This window comes from Lathyrus oleraceus, chromosome 7, assembly GCF_024323335.1.
Source record: "Lathyrus oleraceus cultivar Zhongwan6 chromosome 7, CAAS_Psat_ZW6_1.0, whole genome shotgun sequence".
In the NCBI taxonomy this organism is placed as follows: domain Eukaryota; kingdom Viridiplantae; phylum Streptophyta; class Magnoliopsida; order Fabales; family Fabaceae; genus Lathyrus; species Lathyrus oleraceus.
In genome coordinates, this window is record NC_066585.1 from 375300280 (window position 1) to 375315235 (window position 14956).

The window sequence follows — 14956 nt, forward strand, 5'->3', positions numbered from 1 at the left end:
GCCAGCGCCACCGTCTTCTCCGGCCAACCTCTGGCCACTTCAAAAATTTGCAGAACAAAAAAAGGAAACCAAAATGAACGATCTAGGCATCAATCGAAAGAGGAAGTGATGTACATCACTCCTATACCGTTCACTTACACTCTAGATTTCTATTAAGGGAGAAATCAAAGATGGAAGCTCGATGGTGTTCATCATGAACTTCATGTTTTTACAAAATTGAAAGCACAAATCAGATGCCTCTATTGAGAGGACTTCAGCCAAACCAAGGAACTCAAGAAATAAGCAAGGATCAAAGAGTTTCGAAGAGAAAAAGTTCTGATATCCACCTTTGAAATGCAGGTGTGGTGAGCACGATCCTTCACAAACAAAGCTTGCAATGAGATCTAGTGATGAAGAGGAAGCAAGGCTGAGGAATTATAGGTCTGAAAATCAACCAAGGTAGTTGAAATTCAGATCTGAATTTTTTAGAAGAAAGTAGAAATTCCTTTAGTGATGGCTAGGTTTTGATTTCTGCAGCATTTTAGATTGAATCAGGGTTGACATTTGAATGGAATAGAGCTTCTATTTATAGAGGGAGTGGCAAGGAAAAGATGATCCAATCCGTGTGCGTGAAATTGGACAATCCTTGCATGGGCTTGCATGAGCATGCACAAGGCCCAAAATCAATGCCAAATGCAAGCTGAGCTCAGTCTGGAATGAAATGGACATGTAATTTGCTTTGAATTTGCTTGTGCATGAAGTTTCAATCATGAATTCCACAATTGTGCCTAAAACTTCATCTCTTCGAAAATGCCACTTGAAAAAATGCAACATAGGCATGTGAGTAATGGTTGGAAAGGTATTTGTATAAGGAACAAATGTTATGTTGGACAAAAACTCATTTGGAATTCAGAAATTTGTGAAAATAGGCCATGAAGTTCAATGCACAAAATATGCCTTTGAGAAATTTGTCAAAATGAACCATCTTCAAGCCCTTCTGCTTTGATGATGCAAGCTCTAAATGGAAATACTTCCAACATTAAAGTTGTAGATCTTGTCAAGACAATCAATTTGGACTTACATTTTGTATCATTTGGTGTTTTGATGAAGAAGTTATGGGCATTTGAAGTTGGACTTTTTTGCCTTTCAATGCATTTGGTCCAAAGTGATCTATAGTGTTTTGCATTATCACATGCATTTCCTTTGATATTTTTAAACTTTGTTCAACATAAAATTTTAATTAGACATCTTAAGCTTTCCAATGCATTTGATCCAACCTCAAAATCATAAAAAATGAATGAGTTATGTCCTTGGGAAGTTGACCCAAAATTAGGGTTTCAGTCAAAATGACCTATAATGTATTGGCATGGGAGATGACCTTCCAAGCTTCAAATCAATTTTTGATGAACATGAAAGTTGTTCATATTGTCCTCAATAACATTTTTGATTTTGGAATCATCTCCATTTGACCAAAACATAAAACGTTAGGTCTCAGTGCATTTCAAAATAGTCAGATGAATTGACTGATCAACTTCTCAAGTCCATGACTCAATATCTTGATGAATTGATGATTGAGGACACTCAAATAAGTTCAAATATGTATGAAATGAAGAATTAAAGAACTTCCCTTGATTGTATTTGACCATGGGCTGAGGTTGCTTCATGGGCAAGGCATTGTGGTGCACAGATGAATTAGGGTTCCTTTGGGGGGCAAACCTCAAACCCTTTGACTTGCTTTGATCAAAATGATGAATTGAGATACTAGAGAGGCATATTTGATGGAGGAGAGATTTGGGAACCATTACCATGCTTTCTTTCATCTTCTCTTGGCCATATCTCTGCATAAAAGATCTCATAGATGCTTTGGACCTTGTGATTGCTCAAGCTACGAACAAAAGATGTTATTGAGATATTTTTGTGCTTTTGGTTAATAAACAAAATGAGAAAAGCAATAATATATGATTCAAGCATGCTTGATGATCTCAAACCATTCACAAGAGGTCCCACCCAAAGGCAAAGGGAACCAAAAGGCTAATGATCCTTGAGGCTTTGCAAATGCAATGTTATGATGCCATGAGGGATCTTAGGGACAAAATTAGGGTCTTACAGATGCTCCTATTTAAGGTCATTCTAGCCGGAGAAGTGAAGGTTAAAATCTTCGTCTCGACTGGGTAGAATGGGCTTAAATAATAACAAAGAGACGAATTTTGGTCCCTAAGAGACCTCATGATGCAGATGTATGCATGCAAATGGTAAAACTCTGTGGGGATATGTGTCCACAAAGGTAATGATCAGGAGGAAACTGACAATCCCTATGAATAAATCACTCTTATGGGACAGAGACTCTATCGGGGAGTAAAGGGATGAAAACGCGTGAGCAGGTTGTCGCTCCCGGGATTTCCCGAATCCAAGTACAAACGCGAAAGGGGGTGGCGCGGAAGAAAGAGTAGAGTCGCCAGCTATGTACTTTTATCCCACGAGGAGGGAAAGGTAGTACTGCATAACCAAGAGGAAACGGATAAAACAAAGTCTCGAACCAAAGAAAACTGAGTAAGGGGGGCGGTTACATGAAGGGAAGGTTATCGCACCCCTTCACGTCTGTGGTACTCCACAGGATCCACGTTTGTTATTTATGTCTAAAGTGTGTGTATAAAAAGTCCTATATGCGATGCAAAAGGGAGAAAATCAAAGTAGGGAAAAGAAAGAGTTATTGCTCGCATCAGGCCCTACCCTGCTGCATACGTATCTCAAGAAGGATTGAGAATCAGAGCACCGTACTCGACCTTTGGAGACTTACTCACCTGTAGTAGAAGGAGTTAACGTGTTCTTAAGAAAAGAAAATCAAAGAGTTTGTTTGTGTTTTAGGAATGCTCATGCAAAAAAGGAAGTCCTAGACGAAAGAACCGTGCTACCTTAATTGGCATGCAAACGAGAGACTATACAAAGCCTAGCAGTCCTATGGGGAGACGATCACATCACACAAAAACATATAGCATAAAATAAACACACCAACAAGGGGGCTCAAACATACATGGGTAGGGCTTTAGTCAAGAGGGGTCATATCAACCTCGACAAACAAGCCATGGAAAGGTAATCAAATGGGCTCTTAACCACTGACATTGAACGTCAGGGTGAGCAGATTAAAAGGGTAATGAGGATAAGACCTCATAGCTCTTAACCTTGGACAGGGTCAGCTCATGACAAAGCGTGGGGGTTCAGAAAGATGGAACCCTCTCCACTGACTGACCGGACAAAAGATCTTGGGCTTTTGTTCTGAAGCATCAACACGTAGTGCGAGCATAAAGAACGACACACTGAATAACGGGGGATTGACTACTAATCCCTTTTATCCGTCAATTGCATCTTCATGGAGGTCTTTAGCACTGGTGCCTCCTCTTGGAGGTCTTTGGGCACAAAAGTAAACACACAAAAACATTGCCTCCTAACGAGGTCTTCCAGCTAAGAAAGCGGTAAAATGATGGAAAGATGTAAAAAGGATCAAGAGATCTACCACACGGATAAAGATCCGAAGTAACAACAACTAAAGAAGCAAGAAACCCAGAGATCTCTCAAGCTAGCACCATCAAAGAAAACAAGTCAGCAAAGCAATCAGAATAAATCTCCAAATGGTATCCCACAAATAAAGTGGAATACCAAGCAAGCTATCTCTTCAAGAGTCATGTGAGCCCTCACAAAAACTCAACAAACAAGTTAGAATAACAAGATGGGGTGTAATCATGAGTTGCACCAAACAAAAGAACCATAACAACAACCAACGCCAGGTAAACAGTGCACGGATGCAATAGAAAACATGTCACAACAAACACGAAATAGATTAGAGAGCAAACAGAAAAACCAACTACTGTCATGATCGCTACTGCTTCACTTAGCGAAGCTTCGCTACCGGTTCGCTTAGCGAAGTGCTAGCGAATGCCTACGGGTTCTATTTTCTTCCTTGATAACAGTCCAATTTCAGAAAACCCTAAATCCTATGGTACCCATTTCGGAAACTAAGTGATTAAACATTCAAGGTATTGTTCTACACATTCATGCACATCTAAACCCACATGCAAAACCTAATGATACCCACTCTCCCAAATTCACCCATAATGTCTCATACTTCAGAAATTTCAAATTGAAAGCATAAAGTAATGGAAATAGAGCAAACCTGGTTGGAGAGATCGATTGAATTTGAAATGTAACGGTTAGGGTTTGCAATGCAACAGTTAGGGTTTTTTTGTGAGATGGAAGTGAGAAGTGTGTGAGTCAGAGTGAGAGTGAGAGTGAGACTAAAATAATTTAAAATGGTTTTTTGGGCCCAAATGAGTGGCCCTCTGAAAATTAAATGGGTTTTTGCCACGCTCGCTACTATCTTCGCCTAGCGAGTAGCTAGCGAATCATCTCGCTACTGTCTTCGCCTAGCGAGCAGCTAGCGAACATGACAGGATTTTGTTTTTTTTTCAAAACAGCATGCAAAGCACAATTCAGCAAGGTTCCATCAAACACTCCCAGACTTGGGTAAAAACATAGCTAACACTTACTCGCTAGGCGAGCATCCAGCGAGCAGGTTAGCGAGCAATTCCAGTAGCAACATCATCAGGGTTCGCTGGAGCGAAGGAGGAAGCGTGGGCTTCGCCTAGCGAAGGATTGCTCGCCTAGCGAGCATGACAGTTCAAGAACATCTTTCTGGATTTGGTAACCTGTGCACTAGACCTTTGTTCCTTCAAGATTAATGTTTTGAATGATGAATAGACCCCATTTGAACATGCTGGAAGTATCTCAAGTCATCCCCTAGCCATTTGACCCTCAGTTGACCAACAATTGACTTTCGACTTCACAGTTGAATTTTGAACTGTACTGAGCCCAATAAGCTTGATCCTTTAAAGAAAAACCTCTGAAAATGAAACCCTATCTCCCAAGAGCTCTATACAACATCCATAAGACCTTCAAACTAAGAATGCACCTCAATCCCTGAGGAATCCTACTTTGACTTTGATACCCAGATGAATACAAGCTTCTTGGAAGACAAACTCTTGGAGCCAATTCTGATTGGCATGATGAAATGAAATATGAAATGTTAAATGACCTAAAATGAATGCATGAATGAGGAGGGAAAATTTGAGGTGCTACACAGGTCACTCCTTGAAACTTGCTGAGAGACACGGAGAGAATCCATAAAATGAATCCATGGAAGGACTCGAGCTGACTCGAAGATGCATGTATTGGGGAATATGCCAATACAGCCAAAATTATCCGCGAAGGATACTTCGGATAAAAATCCGGACTCAGGTGGGGATGTCCACTAAGGACTCAGCTGAGGAAAACAAATGAGGTATTACCGGTTACTGGGTAATAAGCTCAAAAAGAGATCTTGTGATCCCGCCGGCATAAGGGTGAGGGAAAAACATGCTCCGGGAGAATGAATATCTAAGAGAGGTATAAGGGTGAGAGATATCAATCAACCAAATCATCTGAGGAAGACCTAAAAAGGTATATCTCCACTCAGGAAAATCTGACTCCACAGGGGACAAAAGTCATAATAGGGAGCAGAAGGAGGGAACACCAGGGATGCCGGTTACTGGGCATATAATAGGTGACCAACCAAAGCGTGAATTGGGGAATGTTCCCAAGACACTCATCATCCAAAAAGAGGGCAAAAAGCAAACTCGATCATGGGATGGACATTCGATTCCAAAAAGGGATACGAATCTTACTCGACTGGGGAAGAACAAAAGGCTTCGACCAAAGAGTGCATGAGATATATTATCTATTATCATCAGAACATAGATAATACACTCGCATGGAAGATTATCCACAACCGGTTACTGGGTTAATAAAGGATAAATCGACCGACAAGGAAAGGCATCGGGATACCGAAACTAGGTATATAATGATGACCATTCAAGGGGAGCAACAAACATTACCGGCAACCGGTATATGAAAGATGACTTGCTGGGGATAAACTTCCTAATCAGAGCAATTATCCAAGAGAATGAGGGGATATCAACACCGAATATTGGATAATGATAACCATCAAGGAGGGGATTACATCTACCGGATACTGGGTAGAAAACCACGGAAGAGTAACCGTCATCAATTAGGATGAACAAAAGGTTAACTCTGCAAAGGGGAGAAAATAGGGTTTACAACTACCGGTATAAGGGTAGAAAACCACAGACTCCGCCGAGGATAAGATGAATGATTACTAATTACTGAGCAATTATTCATTTATACCACGGGGAAGCAATAGGAAACAGATCACAAGAAGCCAATTTAGGATCAAACTAGAGAGGCCAACTGAATCAAGACTCGTCCTAGTGAGGATATAACTCAATAGGGAATCCCATCCCAAAATATGTGCTGGGAGGATGCAAAAACAACCGTCGTCCACAAGGATATAACTCGGTGGGGAATGTCGAAAGAAAGATAAACACTTTTCGCTTAAGGGGCTGACTCTACATGGGGAGATCAGACACCGACATCTGCTTGGGAAATGTATTACCAACTAGCAGGGGATAACAAACAAAGATATATGGCAAAGAATGCAATATGAATATCCACATGTTTGAAAATTATATGCACACATGCGTGGTTTATGTATGATGAATGCTGACAGACAGGCATTTCTAACACAAACAGCTCCAAGGAAAAAGTACACGAACATCCGGTACTACATCTCAAGAGAGAAAGCCAGGTTCACCGGAGAGTATCCAATATGATGATGGCAAGAGAAACCAAGAAGCAAAGATCCCTGTGGGGGATGAACATCAATCATTCCAGCTGGGGACAGGAGTTATCGCATAGATAAAAATCTGCCGCATAAGCAACTCCACTGGGGAATCTATCCTGGGGATAAAGGGATTCTGGGGATCAAACACCAAGTACCGTGCTCACCAAAGAGATCCCTTCTACTGAGGAGGAAAGGTTGCTACTCTGCTAAAGGGAAGAGTCACCAAACACTCCAACCAGTAGGAAAACCACAAAAGGCTCCGGCGGAAGAAGATACAGTCATGCCAGGAATACGAACAAAAGTCTTAACCTGTTGGGGATCATACCATCCTTGGGAGAGCACTGAGGATCTCCTAAGTATCCTTTCGTCATTGTGAATGTTCACTTTGTTTAAAAAACAAGTTATGAAAAATTTGATTATTCAAAACAGTGATATTTTCTCAATTAAAGCATGCAAGATGTTTGTTGAGTAGAAACAAACAAGAGTGCAAATAATTGGCTAAAAGGCTCAAATTTATTTGATGGAATGGTAGTCTGCAAATGGCAAGACTCCATAGATCTTTACAAGTTTGAAATTGGTGATATATATCGGAAAGGGGCTACATTGAACATAATGACCATTTCTCCACTAATTCTGAATTCGATGTATTTGAAGCTTCGGTTGATGACGAATGAGCAAGAATCTCTGACGGATGACAATTGAGACGCTCATTTTTCCTAAGCCGCCCTTTCGGGTTTTCAACTTAGCGAGCTATTCTGTTTTTATTTTAGGCGAAGTATTTCTTGGCTGCATCTGAATTCACAGGACGAGTGAAATCCTCCCCATCCATAGTTGTAAGTACAAAGCACCGCCTGAAAAGGCTCTCTTAACAACATATGGGCCTTCATAGTTTGGAGTCCACTTGCCCCTGGAATCGGGCGCGAAAGACAAGACTTTCTTGAGCACGAGGTCACCTTCTCGGAACACACGAGGCTTGACCTTCTTATCAAAAGCTTTCTTCATTCTTTGCTGATACAATTGACCATGGCACATGGCAGTCAATCTCTTCTCTTCTATCAAGTTCAATTGGTTCTAACGACACTGAACCCATTCAACGTCATTCAACTTGGCTTCCATCAAGACTCTCATTGATGGGATCTCCACCTCTACTGGGAGTACAACCTCCATGCCATAAACAAGAGAGAAAGGGGTTGCCCCTGTTGAAGTGCGGACAGATGTACAATATCCATGTAAGGCAAATGGCAGCATCTCATGCCAATCTTTGTACGTGACAACCATCTTTTGGATAATCTTCTTGATATTCTTATTAGCAGCTTCAACAGCCCCGTTCATCTTGGATCTGTAAGGAGAAGAATTATGGTGTGCAATCTTGAACTCACTACACAGTTCTTTCATCATTTTGTTGTTCAAGTTAGATCCATTATCAGTAATGATCTTATCTGGCATGCATAACGGCATATGAGTTGATTCTTAATAAACTTCACGACTACCTGCCTAGTCACATTTGTATACGATGCCGCTTCAACCCACTTGGTGAAGTAATCAATTGCTACGAGAATGAATCTGTGACCGCTGGACGCTTTCGGCTCTATCATGCCAATCATGTCAATTCCCCACATAGAGAAAGGCCATGGTGATGAAATCACATTCAGAAGTGTCGGAGGAATATGAATTTTATCCGCATAGATCTGACACTTATGGCATTTCTTCACATATTTACAGCAATCGGACTCCATTGTCAGCCAATAGTAGCCTGCTCTCAACATCTTTCTAGCCATGGCATGTCCATTGGAATGAGTATCAAATGAACCCTCGTGGACCTCAGTCATCAACAGGTCTGCTTCGTGTCTATCCACACATCTGAGCAGAACCATGTCAAAATTTCTCTTGTAAAGCACCTCACCATTGAGGTAGAAACTGCCTGATAATCTCCTCAAAGTCTTCCTATCTTTCACAGATGCCCCAGGCGGGTAAATCTGGCTCTGAAGGAAACACTTGATATCATAATACCATGGCTTATCATCTTTCACCTCTTCTACCGCAAACACATGAGCTGGTCTGTCCAAGCGCATCACAGTGATATTGGGGACTTCATTCCAAAGTTTAACCACAATCATTGAAGCAAGTGTAGCAAGAGCGTCTGCCATCCGATTCTCATCTCGAGGAATATGATGGAAGTCAACCTCAGTAAAGAATGTTGAAATCCTCCTCGCATAATCTCTATATGGAATGAGACCAGGCTGATTCGTTTCCCATTCACCCTTAATCTGATTAACAACGAGGGCTGAATCACCATATACATCAAGATGCTTGATCCTTAGATCAATGCATTCCTCCAATCCCATAATACAAGCTTCATACTCAGCCATATTATTCGTGCATTTGAAAGTTAGCCTTGCTGTAAAAGGAAAATGTGTGCCCTGAGGAGTAATAATCACTACCCCAATACCATTTCCATACTGATTTACAGCGCCATCAAACACCATACTCCATATGGAACCAGACTCTGGCCCTTCATCGAGTGTAGGCTCATCGCAATCTTTCATTTTCAAATACAGAATCTCCTCATCTGGGAAGTCATACTGAACTGACTGATAATCCTCAATTGGTTGATGTGCCAAGTGATCAGCCAAGATACTACCTTTAATAGGCTTTTGAGCTCGATACTCAATATCATACTCAGATAACAACATTTGCCAACGGGCAATCCTCCCTGTTAAAGCAGGCTTCTCGAAAATATACTTGATTGGATCCATTCTGGATGTCAACCAAGTCGTATGATTTAACATATATTGGCGTAAGCGCTTAGCAGCCCAAGCCAAGGCATATCATGTTTTCTCAAGCATTGAGTATCGAGACTCACAATCGGTGAACTTCTTGCTTAAGTAGTAAATATCATATTCTTTCTTTCCTGATTCGTCTTGCCGACCAAGGACACAACCCATTGAGTCTTCAAGAACAGTCATATACATAATCAAAGGTCTTCCTTCCACGGGCGGAGACAGGATCGGAGGCTCAGACAGATACTCTTTAATACTGTCGAAAGCTTTCTGGCAATCCTCGGTCCAATCATGGGACTGATCTTTCCGGAGGAGCTTGAATATTGGCGCACATGTGGCAGTCATGTGGGATATGAATCTGGAAATATAATTCAAGGGACCAAGAAAACCTCGGACTTGCTTCTCAGTTTTGGGCGCAGGCATCTCTTGTATTGCTTTGACCTTTGCAGGATCAACCTCAATACCTCTCTCGCTAACAATAAAGCCCAATAACTTGCCGGAACAGACTCCAAATGTACACTTGTTCGGATTCAGGTAGAGTTTATACTTCCTCAACCGCTGAAAAAGCTTTAACCAGTGCTCTACATGTTCAACTTCCGTTTTTGACTTGGCAATCATATCATCAACATATACCTCGATTTCCTTGTGCATCATATCATGAAACAAGGTGGTCATAGCTCGTTGATACGTGGCTCCGGCGTTCTTCAAACCGAAGGGCATCACTCGATAACAGAATATTCCCCAAGGTGTGATGAATGTTGTTTTTTGCATATCCTCGGGTGCCATCTTAATCTGATTATATCCGGAAAATCCGTCCATAAATGAAAAGACATTGAATTTAGCTGTATTGTCTACCAACATATCAATATGTGGTAGAGGAAAATCATCTTTTGGACTAGCTTTATTCAAGTCTCTATAGTCCACACACATTCGGACTTTTCCGTCTTTCTTAGGCACGGGCACAATATTGGCCACCCATTGAGGATATGTAGAAGTCACCAGAAACCCTGCATCAATTTGCTTCTGAACCTCCTCTTTGATCTTCACTTCCATATCAGGATGAGTTCTTCTGAGCTTCTGCTTCACAGGCACGCACTCAGATTTCAAGGGTAGGAAATGTTGCACAATATCTGTATCTAGACCCGGCATGTCTTCATATGACCAGGCAAAGACGTCGACATATTCTCGTAGCAATTCAATCAACCCTTCTTAACAGATTCTTCCAGGAGTGCCCCAATCTTCACTTTTCGCACACAATCCTCAGACCCCAAGTTGACTGTTTCCAGGTTTTCGAGATACGGTTGAATGATTTTCTCTTCATGCTCAAGTAGACGGGTAATCTCGTCAGGAATCTCTTCAACATCATCTTCTTCCGCCTCAAATACAGGGAATTCAAAGTTGGGAGATAGTGTTGGGTCATTATGTTCAATAGGTTTGATCAACCTACATAATGATTTTGGATATGAAAAGCTTTAGAATTCAAACAAGGCAAATCATTATGCAGATGAAAAGATTGATTTTATTCTATTTTTAGGTTTTATGTGATCACCAATTTTCATGAAAAAAGCGAAAAGGGAAAATAATTGGAAAACAAACATTTAACATGAATCTATTGAATGAAAATATCATTGTATTTATGTGCCAACAATTTCATCACTCCTCCTATTGGTGTAACACCCCGATAAAAATAAGATAATTATTTAATTTAAGTTAATATTATAATTATTAATTTAATTAAATAATTGGAAGTATTGGGTTATTATTATTATTATTATTGGAATATATATATAAGTTGGAAATAAGGAAAAAGAGTTCCATTTTGGTAAAAAGAGTTTTCACGTGAAAGCAGAGAAGCGGCTGAAAAGAGGAAAAGGGCAAAGAGGCAGAGCAAGAGGAAGAAGGTTGGAGAAGAGAAGAGCTTGAAGCTTAAAGATTCGCCGGATTAACTCAGGTAAGGGGGGTTTATCGTCGTTTAATGGGTATTATGGGTTAGCATGTAATGGGTAGTGATAAACCGTTGAATTGACCCTAAATTGGGATTGTGAATGCTGAAAATTATGTTGGATAAACTGTGTTAAAAACTGTAATTGAATCGATAATGGTGTATGTCGTAATTTACTGGACGTATAGCTTTTTACGGAATTGGAATCGGAGGTCCGGAAGTCCTCTAACGGCGGAAATTGTGGAGAATTCTGCATTCTGCTTTGTGTTAGCGCAGGAACTGCTGTTTTGTCTGCGTTAACCGGTTAACCCAGGGTGTTAACCGGTTAACACTGTTACGAATTGAGAATTAGTGTTGTTTTGCCTGCGTTAACCGGTTAACCCAGGGCGTTAACCGGTTAACACTGATAAGTTTTGGGCAATAAGCGTGTTTTGCCTGCGTTAACCGGTTAACCCAGGGCGTTAACCGGTTAACGCTGTTGCAGAGTGGAAAAAGTGTTAATTAAAATGTTGTGTGCCTAATTGGTGGTTGCCTATATCGGTGTGTGATATAGTAGGGATTATTTCCCGCTGTTTTGAGCAGTATAGGTATTAGTAGAGTGTGCTAATACTGTGTTTAATTATTTGACATGATATGATGTGTTGATACATGTGTTGATGATGTATGATGATATGCATAATGCTGTGAATGTATATATTATGCATGTATTTGTGAATGGACTGTTGTATGGCTTAGAGTGTGAGCATATGTCCATTGTGGATTGTTGTTGATGTTGCATTGCTAGATGATTAGCGTGCATAGCATAGCCTTGGGGCTGTAGCTAATTCCCATGGTGAGGAATTAGTGAGTGAATCATTGTGGATTTGTTGTTGATGTTTGCATGCTAGATGATTAGTGTGCATAGCATAGCCTTCGGGGCTGTAGCTAATTCCCATGGTGAGGAATTAGTGAGTGAGTCATTAGATCTCAAATGAGTGGGACTAGTGAGCTTAGTAGCCGTATCTGGATTTGATCGGTGAGCTTGAACTATATGTTCAAGAATAGTCGGTACCGCATGTGTGGAGTCTCATTGCATAAATTATGTATGGCGTATAATATGAATGGATGTATTCCAATATTATACGTGTGTGGTGCTGCTAGTGAGTATGAATATGAGTTGTATTGGTGTTGAGTATGATGTTTGAGTTGGTGTGACGTTACTGAATGTGTGAATACGATTAGGGTGATTAATGTGTTAAATTACTTAACATGACATTATATTCTATAATGCTTATTATATCGATTGAGGAACTCACCCTTACAACTATTTTACAGGTAACGAGCAATGAGTTGAGTAGAAGCTAATACTTGGAGTCTAGTGTAGCCTCCTTAGTGGGTCATGCTCTGATAGATGTAACATCGGGATGGGATGTTTTGAATATTTTATTGATTGGTTGTGAACCATTTTACATGTAATATGTTACATGTTTTGAATGATAATTTGATCTCTATCCGCTCGTATTATGCAACTGTTTTATTTGATAAATAAATGAGCATGACAAGCTACTTTGATGAATAGTGTGAAATGTTGTGTGACACCCTTGGATGCATAATTACTCTGATTTATATATGTTGTTATTTTAATTAAATATTCGGGGTATTTTAGAAGGGTGTTACATTAGTGGTATCAGAGCATAGTCGGTCGAGTTGAGTCGTAATTATTTTGTTTCCCTGTACGTGATAAGTGTTGTGCAACCCTATCAGTACTTATTGTTTTAGCTTGTTGGGTTTTCAGAATAGAGATGGCTGGAAGAGGTAGGATGATGCTGCGATTGCTGAGGCTCTGGGTATGCTAGCTGGAGTACTTGGAGGGAATCCGAATGTTGTGGGAATGGGAGCTGCTCGTCAACTGAGTGAGTTCCAGAAGAACAATCCTCCAATGTTCAAGGGAGCATACGATCCAGATGGTGCTCAGAAGTGGTTGAAGGAGATCGAGAGGATCTTCCGAGTGACTGAGTGTGCCGATAACCAGAAGGTCAGGTTCGGTACGCATATGCTGTCAGAGGAAGCAGATGATTGGTGGGTTGCTACCCGCACTGAGTTGGAATCTGCTGGGAATGCTGAGATCACTTGGGCGGTGTTCAGAGAGAGATTTCTGAGGAAGTATTTTCCAGAGGATGTCAGAGGAAAGAAAGAGATAGAATTCTTGGAATTGAAGCAGGGTAATAAGTCTGTTACTGAGTATGCTGCTAAGTTCACAGAGCTGTCAAAGTATTATACTCCCTATAATGAGGCTGCTGGAGAATTTTCGAAATGTGTGAAGTTTGAGAACGGGTTACGTCCCGAGATCAAGCAGGCTATTGGATACCAACGGATCAGAGTGTTTTCTGACTTGGTTGACTGTTGCAGGATTTTTGAACAGGATTCCAAAGCCAGAGCAGAGAGCTATCAACAGAGAGTTGATAGGAAAGGCAAGAATCAGAATGATCGTGGAAAACCGTATGCAGCTGGCAAAGGTTTCCAGAAGCAGAGTGGGATGAAGAGGCCTAGTGGGGGAGACTCTAGTGCCCCTGCTAAGTGTTATAGATGTGGTCGGGCTGGACATCGTGTCCATGAGTGTACCAGTGCTGAGATGAAGTGTTTCAAGTGTGGAAAAGGTGGTCATTTGGCTGCAGAGTGTCGGTTGAAGACTGTAACTTGTTTCAACTGTGGAGAGTTGGGTCATATTAGCCCACAGTGTCCTAAGCCGAAGAAAGAGAACCAGTCGGGAGGCAAGGTCTTCGTTTTATCGGGTTCTGAGACTTTTGCAGATGATCGTTTGATCCGAGGTACGTGTTATATTAATGGCTTTCCTCTTGTAGCTATTATTGACACAGGTGCGACTCATTCCTTTATATCTTTGGATTGTGCTGTGAAACTTAAATTAGAGATATCTGAGATGCATGGTAGTATGGTGATTGATACTCCTGCGAAGGGTTCAGTGACTACTACTTCAGTTTGTTTAAATTGTCCTTTGAGTATTTTTGGTAGAGACTTTGGGATGGACCTAGTGTGTCTTCCACTTGTGCAGATTGATGTTATTCTGGGTATGAACTGGTTGGTGTTTAACCGAGTTTATATCAACTGTTTTGATAAGACTGTGATCTTTCCTGAGATTGAGGAAGGAAAGGATTTGTTCCTATCAGCGAGGCAGGTGAATGAGGCAGTAGCAGATGGGGCAGAGTTGTTTATGCTGTTAGCGACTTTGGAGGCTAAAGATAAATTGGTGATTTGCGATCTAGCTGTGGTGTGTGATTTTCCTGATGTGTTTCCGGAAGAAGTGAATGAATTACCGCCAGAGCGTGAAGTTGAGTTCTCGATTGATTTGGTACCTGGTACTAGGCCGGTGTCGATGGCTCCGTACCGTATGTCTGCTGTTGAGTTAACTGAATTGAAGAGTCAGTTGGAAGATCTGTTGGATAAGAAATTTATTCGTCCGAGTGTGTCACCGTGGGGTGCACCAGTGTTATTGGTTAAGAAGAAAGAAGGTACTATGAGGTTGTGTGT